Source organism: Coturnix japonica, unplaced genomic scaffold, assembly GCF_054131305.1.
Source record: "Coturnix japonica strain WE unplaced genomic scaffold, WE-NBRP24 Scf044, whole genome shotgun sequence".
Lineage (NCBI taxonomy): Eukaryota > Metazoa > Chordata > Aves > Galliformes > Phasianidae > Coturnix > Coturnix japonica.
In genome coordinates, this window is record NW_028188947.1 from 1321089 (window position 1) to 1347643 (window position 26555).

General features: G+C 47.9%; 2 long non-coding RNA genes across 3 annotated transcripts; both read left to right on the forward strand.

Moving 5' to 3' along the window:
- The first annotated feature begins 18362 nt into the window (after positions 1-18362).
- On the forward strand, positions 18363-20160 carry LOC146752549 (uncharacterized). The gene is made up of 3 exons (XR_014940579.1): positions 18363-18513; positions 18901-19093; positions 19473-20160. It is a non-coding gene; the product is annotated as an uncharacterized LOC146752549 (long non-coding RNA).
- Positions 20161-21546: 1386 nt separating this feature from the next.
- LOC146752550 (uncharacterized) lies at positions 21547-26242 on the forward strand. 2 transcript variants are annotated; one of them, XR_014940578.1, is made up of 6 exons: positions 21547-22108; positions 23033-23282; positions 23816-23921; positions 24108-24204; positions 24710-24782; positions 25458-26242. It is a non-coding gene; the product is annotated as an uncharacterized LOC146752550 (long non-coding RNA). The 2 variants fall into 2 exon arrangements; XR_014940577.1 differs by lacking the exon at positions 21547-22108 and having other exon boundaries at positions 22796-23282.
- The last annotated feature ends 313 nt before the right edge of the window (positions 26243-26555 follow it).

Here is a 26555-nt window from a genome sequence, read left to right on the forward strand (position 1 = left end):
CACATGTATATCAAATCTTTGGGGCAGGAGCAGTTGTGGGGATGATGTGTGTCAGATCTACGGAACAGGTGCTGCTGTGGGTTTATGTGGGTCAGATCAATGGGGCTGGAGCTGCTGTGGGGCTGATGAGGTTCAAATCTACGGGGCAGGAGCTGCTGTGGGGCTCAGGGGGGACAGATCTATGAGGCAGGAGCTGCTGTGGGTCTGATCTATGGGTCAGGAGCTGCTGTGGGGCTAATGAGGGTCAGATCTATGGGGCAGGATCTGCGGTGGGGCTGATGTGGGTCTTATCTATGGGCAGGAGCTGCTGTGGGGCAGATGTGGGTCAGATCTATGGGCAGGAGCTGCTTTGGGGCAGATGTGGGTCAGATCTATGGGGTAGGTGCTGCTGTGGAGCTGATGTTGGTAAGATCTATGGGGCAGGAGCTGCTGTGGGGTATATGTGGGTCATATCTGTGGGGCAGGTGCTGCTGTGTTGCTGCTGAGGGTCAGATCTATGGGGCAGAAGATGCTGTGGGGATGATGAGGGTCAGATCTATGGGGCAGGAGCTGCTGTGGGGTAGATCTATTGGGCAGGAGCTGTTGTGAGGCTGATGAGGGTCTGATCTGTAAGGCAGGAGCTGCTGTGGGGCATATGTGTGTCAGATTTATTGGGCAGGAGCTGCTGTAGGGCGCATGTGGGTCAGATCTATGGGGCAGGAGATGCTGTGGGGCAGATGTGGGTAAGATCTATCGGGCAGGAGCTGCTGTGGGGCTGAAGTGGGTCAGATCTATGGGGCAGGAGCTGCTTTGGGGCAGATGTGGGTCTGATCTATGCGGCAGGAGCTGCTGTGGGGCTGATGAGGGTCAGATCTATGGGGCAGGAGCTGCTGTCGGGCTTATGTGGGTCAGATCTATGGGGCAGGAGCTGCTGTGGGGATGATGAGGGTCAGATCTATGGGGCAGGAGCTTTTGTGAGGCTGATGATGGTCTGATCTATAAGGCAGGAGCTTCTGTGGGGCGCATTTGGGTCAGATGTATGGGGCAGGAGCTGCTGTTGGGCACATGTGGGTCAGATGTATGGGGCTGGAGCTGCTGTGTGGCTGATGTGGGTCAGATCTATGGGGCAGGAGCTGCTGTGGTGCTGATGTTGTTCTGATCTATGAGACAGGAGCTGCTGTGGGGCAGATGTTGGTCAGATTTTTAGGGCAGAAGGCTCTGTGGGGCAGATGTGCGTCAGATCGATGGGGCAGAAGATGCTGTGGGGCTGATGGGCGTCAGATCTATGAGGCAGAAGAGGCTGTGGGGCTAATGTGGGTCAGATCTATGGTGTAGGAGCTGCTGTGGGGCACATGTTGGTCAGATCTATGAGGCAGGAGCTGCTGTGGGGCTGATTGGGGTAAGATCTGTGGGGCAGGAGTAGCTGTGGGCAGATGTGGGTCAGATCTATGGGGCAGGAGCTGCTGTGGGGCAGATGTGGGTCAGATCTATGTGGCAGGAGCTGCTGTGGGGCAGATCTCTTGGACAGGAGCTGCTCTGGGGCACATTTTGGTCAGATCTATGGGGCAGGAGCTGCTGTGGTGTAGATGTGGGTCAGATCTATGGGACTGGAGCTGCTGTGGGTCTGATGGGGCTAGATCTATGGGGCTGGAGCTGCTGTGGGGGTGATGTGGGTCTGATCTAGGGGGCAGGAGCTTCTTTGGTGCTGATGTGGGTCAGATCTATGTGGAGAATGTTTATGCAGAATGGCTTCATGAGAAAGGACATGAAGAGATTCTACTAGTTAAATTGTAAAAGAATGAACGTGATTAAAGACAAAGACGGTCTATCCTAGGGCCGATCACGGGCTAAGCAGCTATGGAGAAATCAGGATGTGAAAAGACAGGGTATGTAGCTAAAGACGAAATATGTATCTAGAGGCAAGGACGGCCTGAGGGAAAAGCAAGATGTGTAGCAAGGTGTAGACAGAGCTGCAAAGAAAAAGTATCCATAAGACTAACCACAAAGCTCAGATGAAGTAATGTGTAACCCACCAATCCTGAGCTTTACTTCTGCAATATGCATGAACTTATTACTGATTGTATAAATGAGATGCTGTAACACCTAATAAACGAGACTTGTTGACCATGATAGCATGAGACTTGTCTCCCGCGGTTACTTCCAACAAAGCTGTGTTACAGAAAGGCAGAATTTCTATACGTCCTTATCAAACTAGTTTTTTCTTCTTTTAGTTTGACTCCTGACTTTAACTTTGAAATCAGACAAAGACCTTACAGTAGCAGACGTATCTGATGAAGAATTCACCATTTGTTTACTGTTACAGCATGAAATGATTTGTAAAATGAGTACAGAGCAGGTAAAGAACATCTACCATGTGAAATCAAGGATCATCCATTCCTGCCCTAAACACACAGTTATTCACCAAAAAAATTCTCCCTCTACATATCCAAAAGCTGATTTTAACAGAAATCAGAGCATAGACAGAAACACACAATCAAAATTAAAATGTTTCTTTGTGAGTCATTATGAAGTTAATAAAACATTTAATAAACACAATGAGTCCGAGCTTCAGAGATGCTTTGTGTTTTTATTTATTTATCTAGCCGGAAGAATGTACACACACATTTCCTTGGACTGTGGTATTGAGAGATACACTTAAAGCAATCAAGCTGAAGTATAACAGAAGTATATCTAAAGCACCTTTCTTGAAGGACGGCAGGATCACTGAGGATAAGATAATACAGAGCCATAAATGAGAAGGATCAGAAGGACCAACCAACCTGTATAGCATTTCAGAGTGTAGCTGGTTCTTAGAAGAACGAATGACTCTATGGTTCTATGATTCTGTGACTTAAGGTTGGAAAAGACCACTGAAGGTCATCTAGTTCAACCATCAACCCACTCCCAGCATGCCCACTATGTCCCTCAGAGCCACATCTACACGTTTCTTGGACGTCTGCAGGGATGGTGATTCCACCATCACCCTGGGCAAACCTTTCCAATACCTAATGACTATTTTTGAGAAGTTGTTTCTCCAAACATCCAGTAGAACCTCTCCTGGCACAACTCTAAGCCACTCCCTCTTGTCCTGTCACTAGTTACACACAAAAAGAGGTTGAACCTCACCTCACCACAACCCCCCTTCAGGAAGTTGTAGAGAGCAATGAGGTCTCCCCCCAAGCCTCCTCTTCGCTGGACTAAATACCCCCAGCTTCCTCAGCTGCTCCTCACAAGGCTTATGCTCCAGACCCCGCACCAGCCTCATTACCATTCTATGAACATGTGCCAGGGTCTTTCTTGTAGTGAGGGGGCCCAAAAATGAACACAGTACTCAAGTCACAGCTTCACCAGTGCCAAGTACTGAGAGATTATCACCTCCCTGGTCCTGCTGGCAACACTATTTCTGATACAAGCCAGGCCTTCTAGGCTACCAGGCACACTGCTGGCTCACATTCATCTGGCTGTCAACTAACACCACCAGAATCTAGATTCTAGCCACAAGCCTGCAAAATGGAGTGGCATGATATTGTGATCAAAGTGGAGTAGCTGGCACTTGACTTTGTTGAACCTTATACAATTGCCTTCAGCCCATTGATCCAGCCAATTCAGATCCCTCTGTAAGGCCTTCCTACTCTCAGGCAAATCAACACTTCCTTCCAGCGTGGAGTCATCTGCAAACTCACTGAGGATACACTCAATCCCCCCATCCAGATCATCAATAAAGATATTAAACAGAACCTACCCCTATACTGATGCCTGGGAAAAAAAAAAAAAAAAAAAAAAAAAGTCAATTAATGAAGCTGGGAAACAGCACAACATTATGCACCTCTTTGTATTCTAAGTGAGACAAGAAAGAATATTTTCCACTTTAAATTCACAGTATGTAATTAGCAACAGGATAATAGTTATCTATAAATACCTACAAAATCCTTTTACTGAAGGCTTGTTTTGTTCTGGAGACAAAACATCTGTGCATTCCACTCAGAATCTGTATTTACAAATGCTCTGACTTATGTCATTGATATCAGATCAAAAGAACCACAAGCTAAAAACTGCTAACAAAGAACCAGCTTAAGTCGATCTGCATATACTAAAAGTTTAACTCTCACTGGGTTAGTAGAAAAAAACTACAGTACTGGAATGTAGAGGATTTTACAGACACTTTACACCTGTGTTTTTAACTGTGTATCTGAAGCCCAGGCTGCCCAGCAAAGCCACCAGGTGGCACGAACACATAGTACCAGAGGTGCTTTCTCTCACCATCCCTCAGCAAAGGCGCTGCCCCAAAACAAACTGTGCGATCAACCCACCAAATGACAGAAGCACAAAATCATTTATCTGAAATGAATCTGAAAATATCTGGCAAACCAATACCCTTCATAAAAAGAGGAAGAGATGATTAACAAAAAAATACATTCTATTTCCTCACAATTATTGGGTTCAACTTCAGGCATCTTTTTATTCACTCAACATATCCTTTAAATATCAGGTCACAGTAGCAGCCCCTGTTTTGTTACACAAGATGAAGAGCAGTCATGCCCTGCCCGGCATTAGAGTTCTCATCACCTGTTAACTCATCTGCGAGCTCATATGCAGCAATAATGTATAGATCAATCAGGAAATTAAAAAACAAATAAAAAACCAGCAGGATGCCATAAATGTTGCACTGATTCAGCAACAGGAGATAGTATTTACCTATTTGTGGCATTCGACTCTCTAAGACAAGATCAAACCATTTCAGAAACAATAAATGTCAAAAACCCTCTCAAATCTGTATCAAAGAGCATCAAGACCTCCAAAACATTGTACCCTAGAGCTTAAACTCTCAGGAAAGAAGATGACACATACATACAAGAAAATACCTTAAGGTTGTCAGAGAGAAGGCACCTACTACATTAAAGCATTGCAACTCTATCCTTGCAACACTGCAGTACTTGCAATCTTTACAGTTAGCTGAATTCCATTTCTAGACCATCAGAAGAGCAGTAGAACAGGTGCCATTTGTAAACAGTGAGCTCTTCAGGAGTACAAGATGGATATTAACACTACCCAGCAAATGCATGCCTTGGGCAACAAATACATGCCGCTCTACTTCACAGCGACAATTGATGTGATATCTAAAGTATTCATAAATAATATCCACATATACTATTGGTTCAATTTAAACCTAATCAGAACTTGGTACAGTGTATATTAACAGTACAAAATTGTAAAAACAGCTTTCAAGTTAAATTTTTCAATACATGGTCCTTCTACAAGGAATATAATGATTGCACGCTAAAACTTCAAATAGAATATCCATGCATCATTTAGATTGCTCAGAGGGATTAATAACCCTTTTGACAAATGAAATGGATGCGACAAAAGACAGAAAGTACTGATCACACAAGAACATTACGTGCGTGAAAACAGAGGACACTCAAAGTCCATGACATGTTAAATGACCACTAAGATCATCACGTCCATCTATCAGAGACAAACATGAACTTTTATTGAATACTACACGCCATACGTGTTTTGCATGTGTGTAATGGCCAGGGAGACCTGAGGGGGATCATGGGATCACATGGCTGAGGCCCCACTCTGGTAGGAAACACCCATGCCAAGCACATGAGATGTGGGGAAGGGAGAGGGCAGCGGCACTGGGAAAAGCCCAGAAACTTGAGCTGGGGCTGGAGCACGTGCTGCGGGTGAGGACGGCTCACTGTGATGAGCCAGCAGTGGACTGCAGCATCGCTGTGAGATGGGCAGTGATGTACCCAAGCGAAGGTCAAGCGAAGGTGACGCCCAGCAGCTTGGCCAAGCCATGGTTGGAGACGTCACCAGGCAACGGATTGTGACCCCATAGGCCACGCCGGCTTTGATGCGGGCGCAGCAGCTCAGCCCAGCAGTTCATGCCTGGCCTCCGACCGAGCGTGTGTGCGAGGACTGGAGTGTGGACAGGGCGAGCTTTGGTGCTGGAAAGTGCTCTGGGTGCTGTTAGCACAGCTCCCTGTGTCACCTGCTGCTGCTGCTGCAGCGTTAGTGCTGGGGAGCACGTTACCATCTCCCGCTCCCACTGGCCCACCGCAACTGGTGGAAGGATGGAGGCAGAGTTTGAGACCCGCTGCCCCGTGTGCCTGGAGAACTGGGACAGCGCAGCATACGCCATGCCTTGCTGCCACCAGTTCTGCTTCCGCTGCATCCAGCGGTGGACAAGCACCAGGCCCCAGTGTCCGCTGTGCAAACGGGACGTGAAGACCATCATTCACTCCATGCAAGCGGACGACAAGTACAAGGAGGTGGAGGTCAGACCAGCTGCACAGGCGTCCGTTGCTACACGGAGACCCGCACTCCACCACGCAGCCCGGCCATGGCCTGCAGTGCCCACGCATCCTCATCCTCTGGGCGGCCTCTCCCCTGCCACCTGGGCTTCCCTCTTCAGGGAGCACCCGGCCCTGCTGCGGCCCCTGCGGTCCTGGCTGCGCCAGAACCTGCACCGCATCCTGGGCACCGAGGGGCCACAGGCAAATATCCTGGTTGACAGTGTCATCTGGGCCCTGCTCTTCGTAGGCTTGGCAGAGGGGATCCTGATAGAAATGCTGGATCCTGACCTGCACGGCCACACGGTGACCTTTGTGAGGCACTTCATCGCCTTTGCGGTGCGGAGGTGCAGCTGGGTGGCAGGCCGCTTCCTGGGCCTCAACATCCCCCCTGCTCCTGGGGCACAGGAGGCCACAGCAGCAGAGCCCAGAGCTGCCACACCAGAGGAGCCACCTGTCCCTGGCTCAGCACCCTCCAGCAGCCCTGCCAGCTCCAACAGGGACGAAATGCTGGGCAGGGCAGCACAAGAGGTTCGTGGGCATCCCAGCCGCCCACACGGCAACCCTGCAACTGTCACCACAGAACAGGCAGCGCCTCAGGAGGAGCCAGGAGAGCCTGTGGCAGGGCCCTCCGGCACCAGCCCACCTGAGGGGACCCGGCGAGCCCCGAAGAGGAAGGCCGGCGACTCACAGGCCTCAGCACCATCAAAGAAGAGGCCACCCCGCCGGCAGCAATAGAAGAACCATGGGGCAGCTGAGGAGGCTGGGACCAGGCAGCACCTGGGACACACACTGGCCCCAACGAACCCTTGTCATCACCGTCCAATTCAACCTCAAATAGAAAACAGAAAGACTGCAAACAATAAATTAACATTGAAAACAATTGAAAAACAAAGTGTTGGTATTGAGTGTTGGTATTGATAACAGCACAGCTGTTGACGCTTCCCCATCCTTGACGCTCTCTCCCCTTTCTCCTACTGCCGTGCAAGTGCTGCCACTGTTGCATTCCAGACACGAACCCCACGGGCTTCAGAGAGGGCAATGGCAAATCTCTGCTCCTGGGGACCAACATCCACAGGCCGTGCTACAGCTGGGGTCAGCCAGCTGGAGCAGAACCACCAGTCCTGCTGGACACCAGGCTGAACCTGCAAGGAACCCACCCGGGCTGCCTTGCCGAACGCTGTCCTGGGCTGCGTGAGGCCAGGTGCCACCCGTGGGGGAAGGGCGGTTATCCCGCCCTCTGCTCAGCCCTGAGGAGGTCACAGCTGGAGCGCTGGGACCGCAGCTGGGCTACCCAGCACAGGGGATAACAACACACTTCTTCCCATTACGAGTGGACCATTCGGTTCTACCACTCCAGATCCGCAGTCCATCCCTGTACAACCGCTCTTAAGTAGGGACCTATACACTTCCTTCTTTGCAGGCATTTGAAATGTCTCTACAGAAGACAAAACCAGACAAAAATCTTTCCGTGCCTATTCACACCACGTTCCTAAGACAACGCAGCTGGTTCTTAAACACGGTAGTACGTACCCTTGGTTTACTGCACATCTGGTGAACAGAAAGTTCTCCAGCCTCACTACGGAATAAAGAACTCCACCATCATTCCCATGCTCCCTATGAAGCATACTGAGCTCCAACACTCACTCAGTCCCTCACTCAATCTTCCCCCTGCTAATGTTCTTCCATCTAATTCCACCTCACATCACAACACAATCTATGGGGCAGGAGCTGCTATGGGGCACGTGTGTATCAGATCTATGGGGCAGTAGATGATGTGGGGCACATGTGGGTCAGATCTATGGGCCTGGAGCTGCTGTGGGGCAGATGTAGGTCAGATCAATGGGTCAGGAGCTGCTGTGGAGCTGATGTGAGTCAGATCTATGGGGCAGGATCTGCTGTGGGGCAGGTATGGTTCATATCTATGGGGCAGGAGCTACTGTGGCTCAGATCTATGGGGCAGGAGATGTAGTGGGTGAATGTGGATCAGATCTATGGGGCAAGAGTTGTTGTTCCGCTGACGATGACTGTGACCACAGCAACAATTTCCAATGATAGTATAAACTTACAAATAAGTCTAACGTGGTTCAGTCAGTTCTCCTTGGTGTGACAGCTCAAATCCAAAATGGTTGAGTCAGCTCTCCTTGGAATGGCAGCTTCTGGCTCTGGGATCTCATCTGGGTCTTGCCAGCAGACAAGAGGGAGCAGGGATGCCCACCTGCTTCTTGTTCTTCACAGGACACGATGGTATCATTCCCCAGTTTTCCCATACCAATCTGGAGCCAGATCTCCTGCCAGTAAACACTTCTGAGCACCCTCTTCTGGAGGTGAACAGCTCTGGAGGAAGGTGCTTTCAAATGTCCACAAAGCGATGTTGATTGTCACACAGTAGCACCCATCACTTGCCTCCTCCATAAATCAGTTACAGTCTTGTTGGTGAACCTGAAGACAAAAGGTCAGCGCGCTGGGACAAACAGCCACACACCAGTATCACAGAATCACAGAATGACCCAGGTTGGAAGGGACCTCATGGATCATGAAGAACAAACCCCCCTGCCTGGCAGGGCCACCAAACATACACCTTTACTAGATCAGGTTGCCCAGGGCCCTGTCCAACCTGGCCCTGAACACCTCCAAGGACGGGGCATCCACAACCTCCCTGGGCAGCCTGTTCCAGGGCCTAACCGCTCTCCTAGTAAACAACTTTCCCCCTAACATCCAACCTAAATCTTCCCTCTTTCAACTTAAATCAGTTTCCCCTTGTCCTGCTATTACCAGGCCACTCCTCATCCTATGTGGAACACCAGTGCCAGCAGTGCGGCCGCCATTTTAGAACCCTCACCACGTCATGGTTTAATAATTTTGTAATTTTGCTATCAGTATTCCACATCATAACATCATATAAAGCATGAATAATTTTACTGAATCTGCAACTTACAGAAGAAGACTACATCTCCCAGGGAACAACACGATAGGTCACGGGACCTGGACTCTATATTAACCCTGTTGCAGATTAGACTGACGTCTTTCGAGTTCTGGCGTTCAGGGGAGTGTGTGGGAGCCTTCAGCCGTTCGCCTAGATTCACAGTAGGCCTCTCGGTTACGGGACTCATTCTCTCTCCTATTTTGCTTGATTCGTTAGCCCAATTTTCAATTTTCAATTATATTGTATTATATTGTGTTATCCGGTATTTCGATATAGTATTTAGTAAATAAGTGTGCCTCCTTAGATCGTTGCCGCTGTTTTCTTTTCCTAATTAACTTTTTCCTTTTGGCCTAGGGCCCCTCCGGGGCCCACGGCCCCCTGTCACGGACGCAGGTGGATTTTTAATTCAAACCGTGACAGATTTTGGTGGAGAATGCGGGCAATTTGAGTTGCTGTTTTTCTGTGTTTTCTTCTGTTGCTCTTTTAGCTTTTAACAGGGCTACAAGTTGTTTTTCTTTGTTAAGGAGCTATCTTAGGTTTGTGATTCTGTGCCTGCGAGCTTGACCTTGAAAGTCCAGGCGGACTGCCAATACTCTGGTATATTTTATAAACACTGCTGAGCTTTGTTTTCTTTTACTTTTTTTCTCTCTATTGAAGAAAAAAGAAAAAAAAAAAAGAAAATAATGTTCCCTCTAGTAAGTTTGTTCTACCAGGGACTGCATTTCATTAGTTCCTCTTTTGTGATGCTCCAAACATATTGGAGCATGTTTAAGCTAGCCACTTTTTCCTATGGAATTGTAAACATGTATAATGATTTGAAAGCATGGTTATCAACGCTTACTTGGTATCTGCATGCAGCTCCAGAGGGAGCAACTAATGCAACTAATGCAACTAATGCAACTATTAGTTCAGGAATGGTGGTTTTTGAGCTTACTCCTCCTTTTTTCTTTGCATCCTTTAAGCAGTCTTCGAATGAACAATTGTCCCAGTGGACCACACTGTCAATTGTGTCAATCTCCCTGAATTTAATGTTGGTTTTTTTACTTATTGGTTCTTGGATTTATTACATTTGTTACATCAGGAGGAAGTCTTCCCTAGAATCAGAGAATACTGAGTGGCAGGGAGTGTGGAGAGACTTTGGAGAGACTTTTAGAAGACAGACATCTTTAGTGTCATGGAGCTTTACTCCTGAACACTTAAAGAATCCCAAGAGTTTGACCGCATATTTGAGACAGGAATGTTGTGGCTCAGGCAGATCTCAGGAGGCACAAATGACTTGGGGCCTAGCTAATGCTTATCGGGCCTTATTTAATACCATTTCTGAGAGGGAAGTTTTTGATGCTGAGAGAGGGAGTCTCAGGGCTGAGAATGAGAGTCTCCTTGATGAGAGAAATAACCTCCTACAACAACGAGACTCATTCTGGTATGAGAAAGAGAGTCTCAGAGCTGAGAGAGAAGACCTCCTATATCAACGAGACACATATTGGTATGAGAAAGAATCCCTGCAATCCAAACTCAACACTCTTCAGTCCGAGCACAACGCTCTCCAGTACGGGCACGGCACTCTCCAGTCCGAGCACAACGCTCTCCGGTCCAAGCACGACACTCTCCAGTCCGAGCACAACGCTCTCCAGTCCAAGCACGACACTCTCCAGTCCGAGCACAACGCTCTCCAGTCCGAGCACAACGCTCTCCAGTCCGAGCACAACGCTCTCCGGTCCAAGCACAACGCTCTCCAGTCCGAGCACAACGCTCTCCAGTCCGAGCACAACGCTCTCCGGTCCGAGTACAACGCTCTCCAGTCCGAGCACAACGTTCTCCGGTCCGAGCACAATGCTCTCCAGTCCGAGCACGGCACTCTCCAGTCCGAGCACAATGCCCTCCAGACTGAGAATAGCTGCCCCCAGTCTGAGCGCGACATTCTCCCATCGGAGCGTGACACCCTCCAGACTGATTACAACGCCCTCCAGTCTGAGCACAACATCCTCCAGTCCGAGTGTAACACCCTCCGATCTGAGCGAGATGTCCTCCGGTCCATGTACAGCGACCTCAAGGTTCAGTTCGATGCTATCAAGATCGATCGTAACAACCTCCAGACCATGTATGATGCCGTCCAATCTGAGCGCAACACTCTCCAGTTCAAACACGACGCGCTCGAGTCCGGGTTCGACACAATTCAGTCCAAGTACAACGCCCTCAGGGCTGAGTTCGACACCCTGGAGTTCGAGTGCGATCTCCTCCGATCCAAGCTATGCACCCTCCAGTCCAAGGGGAACATCCCCAAGTCTGAACCATATGTACCACACCTTGACCAACTACCAGGGGCACCAGATACAATGTTGGTTGCCCCTGTAAGAGGGCGAAAAGTAAAACAATTTTCAACTCAGTTAGAGAAAATGCAGAAGGAGTTAGGAGAGCGGAGGGAGTTAGGAGAGCAGGACTCAGGAGAGCAGGGGGACTCAGGAGAGCAGGGGGACTCAGGAGAGCAGGGGGAGTCAGAAGACCAGAAGAAGTTGGAGGAGCAGAGGATGTTAGAGGGGTATAAGAAGATGATAGAGGAGCAGAGGAAGTTAGGAGAGAGAAAAAAGAAGGAGGGTTACCTGGAGGAAATAATACAAGAGTCAGAGTCAGATGAAGAGGAGCCAAAAGTTAGATTTTCTTTATGAGAATTTCTCGAGTCCAAACTTATAGATGGGGCAGCCTCATCAACACAGTTGCCACCATCAACACCTGGGACGCTTGATAGAGCAAAAGGTGAGCAAAGTATTACGACCATTATTGATAGATCTTTAAAACTGAGTGAAATTCGGGATCTAAGAAAGGATTACACACGTCAACCAAAAGAACATATGGTCACTTGGTTACTTCGATGCTGGGACAATGGTGCCAGCAGTGTGTGGCTTGATGGCAATGAAGCTCGCCAACTGGGTAGCATTTCCAGAGATGCACGTGTGGACAGAGGTATTGGCACATGCCAAGATCAGTCCTACACCCTCTGGAAGCGGATGTTGATAGCGGTAAGAGATAGATTCCCCTTTAAACGGGACTTGGAGCCTGAGAAAAGGAAATGGACTGATATAGAGAAAGGCATCCAAACTTTGAGAGAAAATGCTCTGGTGGAAATGCTATACAGCTCCCACTTCAACCGCAATGACCCGAACCAATTACATGATCCTGAGATAGTCCGTGTACCACGACAAATGTGGCGTGACTTTACAAGGGCTGCTCCAGAAAAGCATGCCAGTGCACTTGCATTAGTATATGGCCAAGGGGAAAGGAAACCCCTTGTTAATGAACTAATTGCTAAACTTCAGGAGCTTGAATTATTTATAAGCACTACAGAAGTTAATCGTTATACTTCAGCCATTGTCAAAATAGCTGAAAGGTTAAACAGAATGGAGGGAACACAAAATGATATTATTGACATGTTGACTAACATGCCTGATGTAGATGGATCCATGGTGGTACCAGATGATGGGGACCAGGATTCCCACGATCGCCTATTGAAAAAGCTAAACAACATGAGTTCCTCTCGACCCGTATCATCGAAAATCTCAACCATAAAAAAGAGAGGTCCTCATATTCAAGCAAATGACAACAATAAGACACCCCGTATTCAAGCAAATGACAACGATAAGACCATACGTTTTGCTTTGTTGTATTTCTTGAGTAATCATGGGGAGGATATAAAGAGGTGGTATAATTCATCCACTTCTGCACTTCAGGCACGAGTGAAAGAATTACAGTACAAAACAACCACCAAGGTGAACTCTTCCAAAAGGGGGAAAGTTCCAGTTGCTGCAAGCCACCGAGGTAAACAATAGAGGGGCCCTGCCCCCAGCCAGGGGGGGGAAAGGGACAACAGAGTATACTGGACTGTGTGGATTAAGTGGCCTGGCACATCTCAACCACAGAAATATAAAGCCTTGGTGGACACTGGTGCACAATGCACCCTAATGCCCTCAAGTCACCAAGGGACACAACCAATATATATTCATGGAGTGACTGGGGGTTCTCAAGAATTGACTATGTTGGAGGCCGAAATAAGCCTCACTGGTAAAAACTGGCAAAAACACCCTATTGTGACTGGTCCAGAGGCTCCATGTATACAGGGAATCGATTACCTTAGGATGGGACATTTTAAGGATCCCAAGGGGTATCGATGGGCCTTTGGGATAGCTGCTGTTAACACAAATGGCGTTAAGCAGTTGTCAGCTTTACCTGGTCTGTCAGATGATCCTTCTGCTGTGGGGTTGCTCCAGGTAAAAGATCAAGAGGTACCAATTGCCACCAAAGTGGTTCACAGACGGCAGTACCGCACCAATAGGGACTCATTGCTCCCCATTCACAAGCTAATTCGCCAATTAGAAAATCAGGGAGTGATTAGCAAAACTCACTCACCTTTTAACAGCCCCATATGGCCAGTGCGTAAAACCAGTGGGGAATGGAGGCTGACGGTAGATTACCGTGGCCTGAATGAAGTCACACCTCCATTAAGTGCTGCTGTACCAGACATGCTAGAACTCCAGTATGAACTGGAGTCAAAAGAAGCTAGGTGGTATGCCACCATTGACATTGCTAATGCCTTCTTTTCCATCCCATTGGCTGCAAAATGTAGGCCACAGTTTGCTTTTACCTGGAGAGGTATTCAGTATACCTGGAACCGTTTACCTCAAGGGTGGAAGCACAGCCCAACAATTTGCCATGGATTGATCCAAGCTGTTTTGGAACAGGGTAATGCTCCTGAGCACTTGCAGTATATTGATGACATTGTAGTGTGGGGCCATACATCAGCAGAGGTTTCCCAGAAAGGAAAACAGATAATCCAAATTCTTTTGCAAGCTGGTTTTGCCATTAAGAGCAGCAAGGTGAAGGGGCCTGCCCAGGAAATCCAGTTCTTAGGTATAAAATGGCAAGATGGACGTCGTCACATCCCAGCAGATGTGATTGACAAAATCACTGCTATGTCTCCGCCCACAAATAAAACAGAGACCCAATCTTTTCTGGGAGTAGTGGGCTTTTGGAGAATGCATGTCCCAAACTACAGCCACATAGTGAGCCCCCTCTATCAGGTAACACGGAAGAAGAATAATTTCTCATGGGGTCCTGAGCAGCAGCAGGCTTTTGAGCAGATAAAACAAGAAATAGCCCGTGCCGTGGCCTTGGGGCCAGTACGGACGGGACAGGATGTGAAGAACATCCTCTACACTGCTGCTGGAGAGAAAGGTCCCACTTGGAGTTTGTGGCAAAGAGCCTCAGGAGAGACCCGAGGCCGACCCCTAGGATTCTGGAGTCGAGCATATAAAGGGTCTGAGGAGCGCTACACTCCGACTGAGAAGGAGATCTTAGCCGTGTATGAGGGGGTTCGGGCTGCTTCTGAAGTAGTTGGGACAGAGGTTCAGCTTCTTCTAGCACCTCGCTTGCCAGTAATAAACTGGATGTTTAAAGGACAGGTTCCCTCCACCCATCATGCTACTGATGCCACTTGGAGTAAGTGGATTTCATTAATTACTCAACAAGCTCGAATGGGAAAACTCATCCGTCCTGGAATTCTAGAAGTGATCATGGACTGGCCTGAGAGTAAAAAAATTGAAAAACCACCTACAGAAGAGGTATCACGTGCTAAAGAGGCACCACCATACAATGAGCTACCAGAAAACGAAAAGAAATTTGCCCTATTCACAGATGGATCATGTCGTATTGTAGGGAAGCATCGCAGATGGAAAGCTGCTGTATGGAGCCCCACACGACAAGTTGCAGAGGCCACTGAAGGTAAAGGAGAATCAAGTCAATTCGCAGAGGTAAAGGCTGTTCAGCTGGCTTAAATGTGGCTGAACGGGAGAGGTGGCCAATGCTTCATCTTTATACTGATTCATGGATAGTGGCAAATGCCTTATGGGGGTGGTTGCAACAGTGGGAAGATGATAATTGGCAACGAAAAGGTAAACCTGTTTGGGCTGCTGAACTGTGGAAAGACATTGCTGCCCGAATAAGGAACATTGTTGTAAAGGTGCGCCATGTAGATGCTCATGTGCCTAAAAGTAAGGCTACTGAAGAACATAAAAATAACCATCAGGTTGATCGAGCTGCCAAAATTGAGGTGGCTCAAATAGACTTGGACTGCCAGAACAAGGGTGAATTATTTCTAGCTCGGTGGGCCCACGAGACTTCAGGTCATCAAGGAAGGGATGCAACATATAAGTGGGCCAGAGACCGAGGGGTGGACTTAACTATGGACGCTATTGCTCAGGTTATTCATGATTGTGAAACATGCGCCATAATTAAACAAGCCAAGAGGATGAAACCTTTTTGGGGGGAAGGGCAATGGCAAAAGTATAAATATGGAGAGGCATGGCAGGTTGATTATATCACCTTGCCACGATCTCGCAATGGTAAGCGTTATGTACTCACCATGGTGGAGGCAACCACTGGGTGGCTCGAAACATACTCAGTACCCCATGCTACCGCCCAAAACACCATATTAGGGTTGGAAAAGCAAATCCTGTGGCGGCATGGCACTCCAGAAAGAATTGAATCAGATAATGGGACCCATTTTAAAAATTCCCTTGTAACCACTTGGGCCAAAAATCATGGCATTGAGTGGATTTACCATATTCCCTATCATGCACCAGCTTCTGGTAAGATTGAACGATTCAATGGGTTGTTGAAAACTATGTTAAAAGCAATGGGTGGCGGAACATATAAAAACTGGGAGAACCATTTAGCAGAAGCCACCTGGTTAGTCAACACTCGAGGATCAAGTAATCGTAATGGTCCTAACCAATCCAGCTCCCTACGTACCGTGGAGGGAGATAAGGTTCCTGTAGTACACATAAAGAGCGTGTTGGGAAAGACGGTTTGGGTCCTTCCAGCGTCTGGAAAGGGCAAACCTCTCCGGGGTACTGTCTTTGCCCAGGGACCTGGGTGCACGTGGTGGGTGATGGACAAAAATGGGAATGTCCAATGTGTACCACAAGGGAATTTGATGTTGGGGGAGTGCAGCCAATGATTTTCCTGTAGATATATAGGTAGAGTCTCAGAAAATATTTCAATTAGGTACAGAATAGTTCAATTAGGTATAGGACTTAAGATAGAGCGGATTAATGTTAAGGAAACACTTTTTCTCTATATACCTTAATTAGGCATTCTGTAAGCAAGTTTTCCATCTGGACTCTATATCCTGCACTGGCCATGCATGTGTAGAGCACACATGGAAAGAAGTATAAGTCAAAAGGAAATCTGCTGTGGTGGCTGGGAAAGGATGAGTGCACCTTGATGTGGGGGACGCCCTACTAGTGCTGCCTTTTCCCTCTACCGCTGACACATTTTCCTTTTTCTGGCAGTTTTGCCATTTTCTCAAAATTAATAAATAGTAGGTTAGGTTATAGAGTTTTGTTCTCAACTTAGGGATTTGTATGGAATAAATATAAATTGTTGAGAAAAATAAGGTTGCTGATTATTCATAATTATACATATGAGTGTGTATGTATGTATAAACATAATGTAATGATGTAGAATAAGGGGTGGAATGTCATGTTTAATAATTTTGTAATTTTGCTATCAGTATTCCACATCATAACATCATATAAAGCATGAATAATTTTACTGAATCTGCAACTTACAGAAGAAGACTACATCTCCCAGGGAAAAACACGATAGGTCACGGGACCTGGACTCTGTATTAACCCTGTCGCAGATTAGACTGACGTCTTTCGAGTTCTGGCGTTCAGGGGAGTGTGTGGGAGCCTTCAGCCGTTCGCCTAGATTCACAGTAGGCCTCTCTGTTACGGGACTCATTCTCTCTCCTATTTTGCTTGATTCGTTAGCCCAATTTTCAATTTTCAATTATATTGTATTATATTGTGTTATCCGGTATTTCGATATAGTATTTAGTAAATAAGTGTGCCTCCTTAGATCGTTGCCGCTGTTTTCTTTTCCTAATTAACTTTTTCCTTTTGGCCTAGGGCCCCTCCGGGGCCCACGGCCCCCTGTCACGGACGCAGGTGGATTTTTAGTTCAAACCGTGACAAGTGCGGCCGCCATTTTAGAACCCTCACCACGTCACCTTGGTCACCGCTGCCGCGTGCAACACACTCGCCTCTGACAGTTGTGGCAGTTAGCAGCCATGTCGGCAGCTAAGAGGGCTAGGGTAGAAGTTTTCCCTGTTTCAGGCGGGAGGATGGAGCTGGGGGCCCTAGGACTGAGAAGGAGGAGGGGGCCCGCCATGACCACCAGGCAGAGGAGGGGTAAGAGAGCCATTTTCCATCGTGCCTGGACCAGCCCCGTGACCACCACCCATGTGGAGCCTATGGAGGTGGATCCACCTCCAGATGAGCCAATGGAGGTGGATCCACCTGCAGAGGAGCCCATGGAGGTGGATCCGCCCGCGGCATAGCTAGCCTGGCACCACACCACCGTGCCAAGCCCCGCGTTGGCATGGTCACAGCTCCACCGTGGCTGATCCAGGCGCTGAGCTCCTTACCCGCTGCACAGCCCCCGCCCCCTGCATTAGCTGGGTGGCATTTTTGTAACATCTGTTCCTCCTTTGGGCCTATTCTGCAGCCACATTCTGTGGGCCCCCAGTCCCATCTTTACCCTGTTTGTTCCAGTCCCTGTTTCTATAGTTGGTTTTTGGGTTTAGTTTAGTTTTAGAGTTAGGTGTAGGTTGTTGTTAGTGTTTTCGAGTTAGGCATAGGTTATTGTTTGTGTTTTCGAGTTAGGCATTGCTTATTGTTCATTTTTTAGTGTTAGGAGTAGGTTAGGAGTAGGTTTAGTGTTAGGAGTTGGTGTTTTCCTGTTAGGAGTTTGTTCCTCTTCATTCTTTAGTGTTAGGAGTAGATTGTTGTTCCCATTGTAGAGTTAGGCATAGGTTACTGTTGGTACTGTAGGGTCAGGCGTGGGTTCCTACCAGCAGCTGGCAGCAAACAGCGCTCGCTCGGTAAGCACACGTCTGCTTTCTCCCCCGGAGCCGTGAGTGCGACTGCCACGAGAGCGGAGGTCTGATGCCATCTGTGAGGGATGGAATGTGCATCCGTTGGCTTTCCGTTGCAGAATGTCCAGCAGCAGAGCGTGAGGGGCCGTGAAATGAAGCTGGGCCTCAGGAGAGCCGTCTGGAGCTGCGTCACGAGCTTCCTGCATGGCCAGTGCAAGGTAGGTGTGCCTTACTGTAAGCATGCACTGAAGCAGTGTTGGTTAAGCACGGCTCATTCCTCTGTCTGCAACAGATGGGCTTTCTGCGCGCTTTATTGCTGTGGCCGGCGTTGAACAGCACAGCAGCAGCGAGGCCTCGAACATGTCCACAACCAGGTACGTGAATGTGAGTAAATTTAGCTGTGTGAATGATGTTATTGTTCATATTAGTAAGGCAGTATTCACATGTGTGTGATGGAGCTCAGGGATAGGTTTATTCTTGCCTGGTAAATTTTCCCTTCTTTGACACCCACCCGTCCTCTCTTGCTTCTCTTCCCCTCACCTGTAAGTGCAGCAGTACTGAAGGCTGAGGGCTGTTCTCCGAGGCAGGTGCTAAAGGGCAACTGAAATGCAAGTTTGATGTCCCTCTTTGTTCTTGGGTCGGTAGCCCAAGGTGACCAAGCTTCAGAGCACTTCTCTAAGTCAGCCTGGAAATGTTTCTAGCAGGAAGTAACTCCATCACAGTGCCTGAGAGTAATGATGCCTCTTTTTCCCCCCTCAGAGCAGGCAGCCTCCGTGAGAGCAGTAGAGCAGCAGGCTGTCTGTGCTATGGCTGCTGAACGGCATTTCTGGCCACCTGAGATCCCTGAGCCCATGCTAATGAAGAACATGCTGCGCCACGGACTCTTCTACAGAGCCGTTTTGCAGCTTCTCTGTGCTGGCCATCATGCTGCCAGTTTCCAAGTCCCCAAAGGCAGTAAGTGGTGCTCTCATGGGCTGGGAGAAAGGCACGGGCAACCAGCTGGGAGGGAACCATCTGTAGCTGTTGCCAGCAGCCTGGAGGTGCCAGCTCGTCTTATCCTGCGGCTGCTGTTGCGCCCTATGAGCTGCCAGGCAGAGAGTCCACCTGCCCGTGCAGGGACCACCTTGCAGGAAAGGGCTTTAGGCTCTGGTTTGTGTGGGATTTGGGGAACGAGACAGGGGTGGAGTTTCTTGTGTGCCTGACTGTCAGGAAGGCAGTTCCCAGTTCTGGCAGCCCAGTGTGCCCAGGAGGGTGAGTTGAGCTCCCAAAGCGAGCCGCCAACCAGTTGTTAGCTGAGAAGGTTCCCTGAGCGTTTCTGAATTGATTCTTGTAGGACTCGGAGAGTTTGGGGACTGAGACTTGGGAGAGAGTGAAGAAAGCCAAGGCAAGCGCTGCTCAGCTGAGGAAGAAAGCTGAGAAGGAAAGCAGAAAGTAAGGATGATGGCCTGAGCAAGAAGCTACAAAGGACAGCAGAACCACCTGCAGCGCTTCCTCGGAGGTGGCACCAAAAGCAAGAAAGCTGAGAAGGAAAGCAGAAAGTAAGGATGATGGCCTGAGCAAGAAGCTACAAAGGACAGCAGAACCACCTGCAGCGCTTCCTCGGAGGTGGCACCAAAAGCTGCTGACTGAACAGTCCAGTTTACTGGCACAGCCGTGCTTTCCCTGTCATGGACGGTGGAGATGATGGAAGTGAACTGGACAGGAAGGGCTTGTGCTGCGTTAGAAGCAAAGAGGGTTTCACATAGGCAGGACTTGGTGTATGGCAAGAGCTAGAGATGCTGTGTTCCTTCAGGGTGTGTCTCTTGAGGTCCAGGCCTGGTGTAGGGTTAGGCTGAAATAGGGCTGGCTGGGACTGGAGAGGGAGGAGGTGACGTAGCCTTGGGGTCTGGCTTCTCCTTGGGTCTGACTGGAGGCTGAGTGACTGATTGCTAAGTGGAAATCCTGGGCACTGGGGTTTCATTTTGGGGTGTGGGCGGGGTAATAAATAGTAGCCAAATCTTCTTGTCCGCAATAAAATTGAAGCGAACTTTCTAAACCTGGTGCTGCCTCTTTCAGTAGGTGGTCAGAACGTCCCTCGCTCGGGCTGGCAATCACAGGGCGATGAAGCGGTAGGCTTCACGTCTCTCCCTTGACATGGTGCACGTTTTCCCGTTTCCTTGTTGGTCTTCCCAACCTGTGGCCTTTCAGCCAACCCGTAAGTGCTGGTGACAGGCTGTGAGCATCTCCTTACTCTCTGAGGTCCGACAGAAAGAAACCAGAGGAGGGGAAGCAGCCCGGCAGGAAGAAGGGTGTCCCGTGCTCAGCCCCTTGAGTTGGCCTCTCTTCCCTGAGGGCTCCTTCAGCTTCTGATGCACCGTGTGTTGCTGTTTGCCCTGGGAAGCCCAGCTGCACACTGGCAGCCGTGGCCTGTGCATCATCCTCCCCTTGAGGCCCAAGGAGTTGTTTGTTTTTATGTATTCACTATTGGTGTGGCATTTTGTTGTTTTGTTCTGCTTTGAGATCAGGGGTAATTTAACACTGCTGGAAGTAATTGGGGTTCAGGAGTAGCATATGTAGAATTTTGATCATGCAGCAAGTTGTGATTCCTACTGTGTTAAAGAACTGGCACACACATATACGCCTGCAGCCGGAGCTTGATTGACTCTCGTCAATACGGCCTTCCAAACCCCGGCCCTGGGGAGCTGTCCAAAAATTTTCCAACCTTTTGTACTACCTAAGTTTATTTTAAACAGACAAGGAGGAGTAATCTCTTAAAGGCTTTTTTTAAGGCATTGGACTAAGTTTTGATTATCACATCTCAGGAAGCTTCTGCATTCCACCTAGTGCTAATGTGATACATCAAGAGCAGATTACACAAGAGATTCAGGCCTTGCTGCCAGTCTTTTATGAATCCGAACTTTGTTTCATGTTGCCAGATATTCTGGTTTCCATTTCAGGAGATTCCTTTGCTGTATATTAAGAAGGCCAACTGCATCCTGGCCTGCATCAGAAACAGTGTTGCCAGCAGGAGCAGAGAGGTGATTGTCCCCCTGTTGTCAGCACTGATGAGGCCGCAGCTTGAGTGCTGTGTTCAGTTTTGTGCCCCTCACTGCAAGGAAGACATGGAGGCCCTGGAACGTGTTCAGAGGAGGGCAACAAAGCTGGTGAGGGGTCTGGAGCACAGGCCGTATGAGGAGCGGCTGAGGGAGCTGGGAATGTTCAGCCTGGAGAAGAGGAGGCTCAGGGGAGACCTCATTGCTCTCTCTAACTTCCTGAAGGGAGGCTGTAGTGAGCTGGGGCTCGGCCTCTTCTCTCGTGTCATTAATGATAGGACCAGAAGGAATGGCTTCAAGCTGGGACAGGGGAGATTCAGGCTGGACACTACGAGGTATCACTGGTCAGAACAGGTGGCCAGGCACTGGAATGGACACAGGGAGGTGGTGAAGGGAAGGGGACGAGGGCGAGGAAGGAAGGAAGGGAATGGGAATGTAAAGGAGGGAAAGCGAGAGGAAAGACATGGAACGAGACGTGAATTTTGGGTCCTTGTCCGGCAGCCGCCCCCCCCCACCAGGCCCCAGCCCGGCCTGAGCCAGGTGACAGTGCCAGTGACAGGAAGTGCTTCCTGCAGGCGGCGGAGAGCACTTCCGGGCCATGGCGGCATGGCGGCCATGAGCGGGGCCGGGAGGAGCGGGCTCTGTGCTGCGAACGGGGTCGGGCCTCGGTGCGGGGGCACGGAGGGGCTGTCGGGGGAGGAGCTCACGGCGCTGCTGGCACCCAGAGGCAGCTCCCGGGCGGCTCCACGGTCTCGCTGTGCTGCGGAGTCACCCGGCCGGCCCCAAAAGCCTGGAGGCAGAGCCTGAGCCGGCCCTGGCCGTGTTGGTGTGCATTGTTGTTCCGGGGCTGTGAATGAGGACTCCCCGCTGGAATTGGTGCCGATGGATCCGCACACCTCGGTGCCGTGTTGGGCTGGGGCAGTGGGCGTGGATGAAGGTTTGTACGGATGGAGTGGGTCTGGATTGCAGTGAGCGGGACGAGTCCGGGCTGCAGTTTGGCATGGTTGTGTTGGTTGCTTTTTTGCACGCTTTATTGCTGTGGCCGTAGAATTCCCTCTTTCTTACCATCTGATTGGTGAAGGCTTCTTTGTGGGAAGGTTTTGAGGGATGAGGGAGTAGAAATTGCTTTTGTCACGAGTCATCTGGAAAGGTTTCACAGAAACAGCAACATTTGCAGAAGGAATGTATTGGCATTGGCAGTTGTGCAAAATACTCATTGGGATAGAGAGGAGGGAGTACCTGCAGAAGACCATTCTCTTCTGGTTTTGAGGAAGCCAGGGAGAGCTCAGATTGCAGCTTAAGCAATGTTCTTTTGTCACACTCTGTGTCCTGTGTTGCGTTCCCCAGAGTTTCATCTCTCCTTTCGATTCCAGTTCTCCTGACAGGTTAGGCTTGAATTCAGCATAATATCTGCTTCTCCCTGGGTTCAAGTTCTTTGGGTCTCCTGCCTGCTTTTCTCCCTTTTCTTAATGGAGAGTGGAGTTTCTACCACAGAGCAAAGTTTCCTGATTAACAGAAACAAATATGGAACATATTAGATGAATATAGCTCTGCATTTTTTTCTTCCTCTGGGTAGCAAGGGACTCCTGTGCTCTCATTAATATCAACAGATGCTGCCTGCTATTGGAGCCTAAAATGCTTTCCATAGTTGAGTGGTTGGAAACATAGGGTTTTAACTTAAAATTGTTTGTGCAGGGTGAAGGTTGGGAACACAATTAGAATACAGTTACACAGTGCTCTATCCCCAGAACTTTCCAGCATTTTTCTTAACACAGCTTACGGTTCATTTCAAAACAAACTAACAAAGATGAACTTGGGTTAGCGTAGCCCGTTTTAAATGATCCTTCTGTGTCTTTTCCAGGCTGGTAGCAGAATGGAGACTTTCCTGAGGCGCTGAGGAACAGACACAAGCTTCTTTTGAAGGCTTCAATGAAATTCTGCCCCAGCAGTATCTGCGGTCCTTTGATGCTAAGGAGCTGGAAGTAAAAGACTATTGTCAGATCCAGGCTGCTACATGTAATACTTCAATTTCAGTCAGAGTCTGAAGAGCAGAGTTCATTAAGGCTGGTGGTTCTGCTTTCAGGATGTGTGAGAGAAGCCTTATGTATCAGGTAGTATTTGGTTACTGTGTTGTTCTTCTCTTTCTTCTTTGCAACCAATTTAGACACATTTCTAACGTTAAGATTCTGCCAGCATAAATTTTTTGGCTGACAGTGTTTTTGTAGTCCTTGACAATGTGATTTGCGTGTGTCTAAAGAGTGAGTGACTGGAAAGCAAGGGAGATAAGAACCAAATATCAGCGGATGGTCAAATTACAGAGTGGAGCAGGTTTTAGCTGCTTTTGGTCTCTCCAAATTATACTCTGCAGCAGAACATCGTATTTCTAGCACAGAATTGTACGGTTAGGCAATGAGAAAGGATGGTTTATATGTCTAAATGCATTCCTTTTCATGACTGGTATATCTTCTTTGTTGCCACAGATGTTATTATTTGCTGTGGAACTTTAAGAGTTTAATATTAAAACCAAGCGTACTGTGATTGCGGGTGCTTTGAAGTACAGTAGTATTTCAGTACAATAGTCTTGCTGTAGAAGCAAAGTAGTAGCTTGTAGTTTCCATGTTTATGAAATTTTTCTTCCCTAAAGGTGCTCCTGTGTGGAATTCAAGAAATTGATCTGAATGACTGGCAGAGGCAATACCATCTACCGGCATGATAACAGAACCTGCAGACAGATATTGTGGTTCTGGCAGGTTTGTAGACTTCTTTTTTCCACACAAGAACACAGCAACAGCTTAATGAGCAATAGTCAGAATTACTCAACAGATAAGTAGCATGTAAATGTAAATGATAACTGCTAATCCAGCTGTCCCATGGGGGATGGGGAAGTGAATATTTCAATATTAAACTTGACATCAATGTTAATTATTATTTTTCAGTTTGGGAAATAAATAGATAATGAGAAGAGAATGAGATTTCTACAGTTTGTTACTGGAACGTGCAGATTACCAGTAGGAGGATTTGCTGACCTCACGGGTAAAGAGCCCTCTTTAATGCATTTTATGCTCATGTTATTTCCTTTTTTCTTAATAAGGACCAAGCTGTGTGTTTAAGGGTATTTTTTAATGAATTTATATGGAATCTGAGTCTTGCATATTGGTAGAGCTGTGATAGAAAAAGGGATGGATGGAATGTGAACACGCCTTGCATCAGTGACTTGATCCATGGTTTGGACATGGTCCTGGCAGGGCAGCCTGCTCTGGGTATCCTTGGTTGATCAGAGTGGCAGGACTAGGTAAACTCCAGAGATTCCTTCCGGTACCAAACCAACGATGTGATTCAGTGGTTGAGTTTCTTTGAAAACCGCTTCATATTTATGCATTTCACTACGTGGATTTCTTCAGAGGGATGTAGTGAGAGACAAATGTCTTTGTGCTCTGCAAGTAGTTATAGTCTTGTTTTCACGCGCTGTGTTCATGTATTACCTACTGGTATACACGGGCAGTTAGACCTAAGAATTCATTGTTTGATTTTTGTACAGGGAGCAACAGACCCCAAAAATTTTGCATTGAGAAAGTTGGAAAGGAAAACTGGTTACCTGGAAGTCACACCTGGTAAGTACGAAGGATCAAACTCTGCTGTGGTTCTGTTCTTATGGATGGAAATCTACTTTGAGATTTTAGGAAGTGGGTGTGATATGGAAGTGTCTGAGACTGTGTGAAAGCAAAGCACTGGGCTATGGCAGTAAGCTCTGCTGAGTAATAGTTGAACTTCTGAAAAGCAGTTTTGTTGTGGAGCTGATTCCATTGTAAATGCCATGGATCTGCACATCAATAAAAACGTAAAGCTACTTTTAGTACTTAAGGTTGTCCTTTTTTTAAAGAGTTTGGGATTGATCTTTCATTATCACCACGCTCGATCTTGGCAATGAAAATAAATAGCCACGCTCATGCTCCCTCTTGGCTGGAGAAAATGTAGCTTCTGCTCAGTTTCTCAGTTACGCTGGTGCTTTGTGAAGATGCTCAGATTTTAAGTTTCAGATACAGAAGAGAGATTAGGTGAGACTTGTTACTAAATACATTGCCAGTTATGGAAAGTTATCGCTGCTCAGGTGCTTGTTGTGTTTTAACTCTCACTTTCATAGACAAGTGCATGTCAAGATACAGGTGTTTTAGAGGGTACAAATGCAGTTTTCCTTCTGAACAGGACAGTTCATATGCCTGTGTTCCTAATGGATATTTGGTGGTTTAAACTGTTGTTCAATACTTAAGGTTTCTCTTTGTTTTCAGTTTCAATCGCTTGGACCTTCCAGCCTATAAGAATTATGAGCAACTGAAGGAAAAGCTGTTATTTGCAACTGATAACCCCACAGCATCTGCTACCCCAGGTAATATTGGACTTCCAGCTGAGATGAATGACTTTACTGCTCCCAGCACTGCTTGAGCAACCTGATCTGTGTGAATTCATACTGCATAACAAATACATACTCGTATGTAGCTGCCAACTAATCCCAGTTCTCAAACATGAAAGTAACTTCTGTTTCGTTGTTTGCCTTATGAAAATGACATGAAAAACTGAATGAGCTGCTGAGCTGCTGATGGACGAATTAACAAAGCCTTATTGCTCCAGGTAGCTCAGGTTCCTATATGAATATGAATGTTCCTATATGAAGCTGCACAGTAAATGCGTCATGTCTTCACCTGATCAAGCAGCGGGAGCTGATATTTTAATGTGTTTCTATTCCAGAAAAAGAAAAAAAAACTTGAAAAAGAAAAGCCTGTTAAAATTGTCTTGTTTGCATCATTCTGACATGCTGTGCTCTGTCTGTGAATTCAGCTCATGGTTCTGTTGGTATCTCCAGCCCCTGATTATTGTGGTGTCTTCATTTTCTTCCAGCATCACTGTTTGTGTATTGCTCTATTGAACAAGGACATGAACAGGGATCAGCAGCACTGGATGGTTAAATACTGTATGAAGTTAATTGTGGAAATTTCCTTGTATTGTAATTTCCAATACTCAGGAAACTGTAACAATATCTCCGTAAGTCAAATACTTCTATAAAATGACTCAAAGAGATGCTCGTCCTGTCGTTATTGGTTTGGTGTTACGAAGCACAAGTGTAGAAATGAAGGATTGAACTGCTGCTGGGGGTTGCAGGTAGGCTGGGTTTCTGTCGTGTGCTATTTTTGCCTGCTGGGGATGTGAGCGGGCGTTGGGCCCGAGCCCCGCTCGTGTTGGTCACAGCACAGGGGCTGCAGGAAACACTGGGAGAGCAGAGCAGGGAGAGCCGGGCTGTGTGCAGGCCGGGGCATGGCATGGAACCTCGGCAGCTGCGCAGCTGCTGAGATTTTCCCCCAAGTCTTCAGACTCTCAGGTGATAAGGCTGT